Raw genomic sequence first — 4,940 nt, 5'->3', positions numbered from 1 at the left:
TTCTAGTAAGGATAGTATGTGCCATCGAATATGGGGCACACAGCAGAAACCTTGATGATACCTGCGGTCCACATAACTAAAACTCCAGGTGGTTAAACCAAAATCACACAGAACAAGGGAGTACCTTGCTCTGATACCAATTGAAAGCGCAGGTTTACTCCTAGAGTGGGGGTGAATGGGAGATTCTTTGAAACTCGTCAAACTCTGAAGAATTTGACGAAGATCAGAGTGAAGAAATAAAAAGACAAGGGAAACTAAGTCATCACAAAATCAGAGTACATGCAATCAGGATATGTAAGAGTGAAGAACATGCAATCATACATTCATACACACATGAAGAATATGAACTGGGGAAATGAAAGATAGCGTGATGAAATTATTTAGTTCAAATTCGTCAGAGCATAGTTCACAAATTCTTCAGCAACGGAATAAAGTAAGAGAGGGTTGAGGAATTTGAAACTAGGTTGACTCGATGAATACAATGGAATTTGGTAGACCATATCTAGTTGTTGTGTCAACTGTATGTCTAGTTGAGGCAGCTGAGTCGCAACTCAGAGGACACACGGTCCTCACTGTATTTCTCTTGAGCTAAGGTCACTTAGTCCTTGCCCAATCACTCGTGGTAAGTCTTCAAGGTAGACTTCCAAAACCTTCACAGACTTGTTCACCAGCACACCACAATGACTCTTGGTGTACTCATAACTCGACACCTAACCGTATGGAAGAATGACAGTCTTCAAAGGTAATAGGCATCGGATCACACAAATCATCTCTTTAGTGATGCTCAATCACTTTGGCTCTGGGTTTTTCCTCACTTAGGATTCTCTCAAAATTGTCGGAGGATGGGTTGCTCTCTTATGACAAGTGTCAAGTTCTCTCAGAGCAGCCAATCAACAAGTGGTTGTGGGGGGGCTATTTATAGCCAAGGCAACCCGACATGGAATGTCATAAATACCCTTCTCTAATTCGACCGTTGTCAAGATAAGGATCCACTCAACAGCTCGCACGCGATGCAGCAACGGTCGGAATTTGAACTCTCAAATTCATCGGGGCACTCAATTTCCTCACTTTTAGGCAGAATGCACTCGCAAACTCCTAACTCCTCAGCGTCACCAAATTTGTCAGCGACCAGATGAACCTCGTCACTGTCGCTAGCAATTGCGTCAGCTGTACTGGAGATTTCCAAAGGCTTCACTCGAAGCGACTTTTGTGTATAGGTTTGAGCATCACTTTGGAAATGTGAAATATGATTCACCTTTAATAGTATGATTTTTCTTAGGACTCAAATAAGAAGAAAAGAAACTATGAAAACAAAGTCTTCACTTCAATTTCTTCAAAGGTCGTACCAATTTCATCACCAAATTCTTCACTTGAAGAAATACATTTTTAGGGGTCATCTTCCATGTGTTTAACCAAATCTTCTAGGACCCTGTCTCCTGTGTATACTCACAAACTCATTAGTTCCTCTGCCTATTTGTCGTCAATACTCCAAAACCACTAAGGGGGCACTTGATGTACTTACAATCCCCCACATGATGTCCTCCATAGGCTTCGGAGTGACATTTCCATAGGATTTATTCCTGTTCATGCTCAGGTATACAACGTGTAATAATACCATACTCCTTATTTATAAAGATGTGGGTCATCCCAAAAGTAATGTCTTAAATTAAAGAAGATTTTTTTCTTTTGTTGGTATGTGAAACTAGGTGGTATGAATTTAGCAACAATATAATTAGCATAGTCTGCATACCAAGGAGTATTACGAGAAGTATTTATGACAGCTAGTTGTTCATCTCGGAAGCTATCATCAATAGGTAGTGGGTCATCAAGAATATTTTCTAACCTAGACAAGTTATCAACTACGGGATTCTCGGCTCCCTCACATCCACATGTGATGTAGATCGAAATGAGCATCTACTCATAGAACCTCTCAAGATGCCACTGTTGGAAACATAGTAGAAAAGAAAAAAAATCACCCTACGATCACACAGGAACACTATGAAGATGTGATAAATGGCTTGGATCATATTGTTACTGACTCCGAGTTGCAGCGAAAGAATACGAGTCGGTGTGGATCATACTTGAAGTCCCTTGAACCATAGATGAACGATCCCGCGAACTGCCCATGAACGTTCCCTCAAACAGAAGATCGAAGCACGACCTCTCTATGAGTTGCAAGCATACGGTCTTCACGATCTGGCAACGCTTTGCCATATAGAACTAATCGTCACCAGAGAATTAGAGGGAGGAAATTAGAACCACACCGGGCTTCTAATTATGAGGATTAGAGGATATGGGTCTAGCTCTAATTAGATCAACTAGAACTAGAACTAGAGAACTAGAGGAGGCTCCAAAACTTGTGAGTAGAAAAAGTGCGAAAACCTATATATAGGTTAGAGGAGGAGGGGTGCCACAAGGGGAGGGAAAGTCCCCCCTTGGCCTGACAAGAGGAGGGGGACTCCCCCTCCAATTCGGCCCCCATCTCCCCTTTCCACGAGAAGAAGGGGGCGCCACCACTATTGGGCCCTTGTGGCCCAATTCTCCTCCACCTCTTGGCCTTTTAAGGCCTGTTGATATTAAATTAAATATAAAAACCTTCTAACTATTATTAGAGCCTTTATTATTAATTTAGCATCTCCGAAAACATTTTCACCTATATATTATTTATCGGTAACACCCTTGCCCGATAAACTCTGAAACCCTTCCGGTGACCCCGAAACGCTTCCAGTTCCTCTTGAAAACTATTTTGAATATTAATGAAATAATTTCATAAATATATTATCGTTACTCCCGTCGTACTAACACTCAACATATCATGATTACCTTAAGCTTGTGACCCTGTAGGTTCGGTAAAAATAAACATGAACAAAAACCCCTTTGTTGAATGACCGATAGCGGAACCATGGACGTCCATATCAATCCCTATGAGTACATGAATGGCATTCGGGTGAACCTTTGGTTATCATGTGCTATTCCCTTTGTTTCACGATACTTTACAAAACCCAAGGTGAGACATATCGGTATCCTCTTGAGTCATACACATGCTCAATCTATGGGTCTCCTCATTATCGCTTTTGTTCTTATTTCTCGTTGACATGTTCTGGCATCCCCGTGGCATAGTCACTTGTGTCTCGCCAGACGATGATGGATGCCATCACATCGAGAGGGCCCTAAAAATATCTCTCCATCATCGGAGAAGCAAATTCCACTCTTGAGCTATCTAGTCCCTTGTCATACTGTAATGCCCCGAGACTGTTGCGCCAGGTGTCTTCCAGTTATTCGTTGTTGTTTCCTTGTCATTTGTTTGCATGTCATGCATTTCATATCATGTCATCATGTGCATCGCATTTGCATACGTGTTCGTCTCATGCATCCGAGCATTTTCCCCGTTGTCCGTTTCTCGATCCGACACTCCTATGTCCTCCGGCGCCCGCTTTTGCCTCTTTTCGTGTGCGGGTGTCAAACTTTTTCGGATTGGACCGAGATTTTCCAAGCGGCCTTGGTACACCACCGGTAGACCGCCTGTCAAGTTTCGTGCCATTTGGAGTTCGTCTGATACTCCAACGGTTAACCGGGGAACCGTAAATGCCTCGTGTGTGTTGCAGCCCAACACCCCTCCAAAGTGGCCCAATGACCCATCCAAACCCCATCCATCCTCTCGGTCGTTCGATCACGACCGCGTGGCCGAAAACCGCACCTCATTTGGACTCTCCTAGCTCCCTCTAGCTATATAAGCCCCCACCTCCGAATTTCGCGGATGAACCCTAGATCTTCCTCCTCTGCGCGCCGGACGAGTCCTTCCCTCACCGGACATGTCCGCCTCCACCTCCGCAGCCAACCACGGCGTGCCACGCCATCAACCCCGCCGCCTGTCAATGCCCACCACCGCGCAGGCCCGCCATGCCCAGATCCGGCCCGCGCCGGGCCGAACCGGGCCCGACGGAGCCCCGCGTCACCGCCGCCTGGTCTGTAACGCCCTCGATGCGGCTATATCTCCCACATGTCGAAGCACGACTTAGAGGCATAACCGCATTGAAAGCAATGTCGCAAGTGAGGAAATCTTCACACAACCCATGTAATACATAAGGGACAAAGATACATAGTTGGCTTACAATCGCCACTTCACACAATTACATGAATAAAGCATTACAACATCCAAGTACAATCAGGGCCCAACTATGGAGCCAAAATAAAAGAAGAACCCCAAATGCGAAAAGGTCCCCGATCGAACCCAACTGGGCTCCACTACTGATCAACTGGAAAACGGGACAACACAAAGGACAAGATCTTCATCGAGCTCCTCCTGAGCTTGGTTGCGTCATCAGCACGGTTCAACGGCACCTGCAAGCTGGTTTTGGAAGTATCTGTGAGCCACAGGGACTCAGCAATCTCACACCCTCGCGATCAAGACTATTTAAGCTTATGGGTAAGGTAAAAGTATGAGGTGGAGCTGCAGCAAGCGACTAGCATATATGGTGGCTAACATACGCAATTAAGAACGAGAAGAGAAGGCAAAGCGCGGTCGTGAAAGTATGATCAAGAAGTGATCCTAAAACAACCTACGTCAAGCATAACTCCAACAACCGTGTTCACCTCCCGGACTCCGCTGGAAAGAGACCATCACGGTTACACACACTGTTGATTCATTTTAATTAAGTTAAGGTTCAGGTTATCCGCTGTTCTACGGCAACGATGGTCGTACACGTCCGCAGATGTTCGAGATCGTCACCGTTCGTAGTCAAAGTAGTTGAACTTGACGGTCGTCGACGTCGTGGTACTTGGCGAATCCGCATGGTCGTACACGTTCCAACATCAAACTTGGAGGGGCTCCGACGACGTTGTACTTGGCGAATCCTTGACGGTCCTGGCGGTCTCCGGTGAAGGTGTTGCATTAGTTTGACAGAGTGAAAACAGCGACATCAATAGGCTTGGGGCTCGTC

Source organism: Triticum urartu, chromosome 2A, assembly GCF_056163025.1.
Source record: "Triticum urartu cultivar PI428250 chromosome 2A, HENAU_Tu73, whole genome shotgun sequence".
Taxonomy (NCBI): domain Eukaryota; kingdom Viridiplantae; phylum Streptophyta; class Magnoliopsida; order Poales; family Poaceae; genus Triticum; species Triticum urartu.
The sequence above is the reverse complement of the archived record's forward strand: the minus strand, read 5'-3'. Positions refer to the sequence as shown.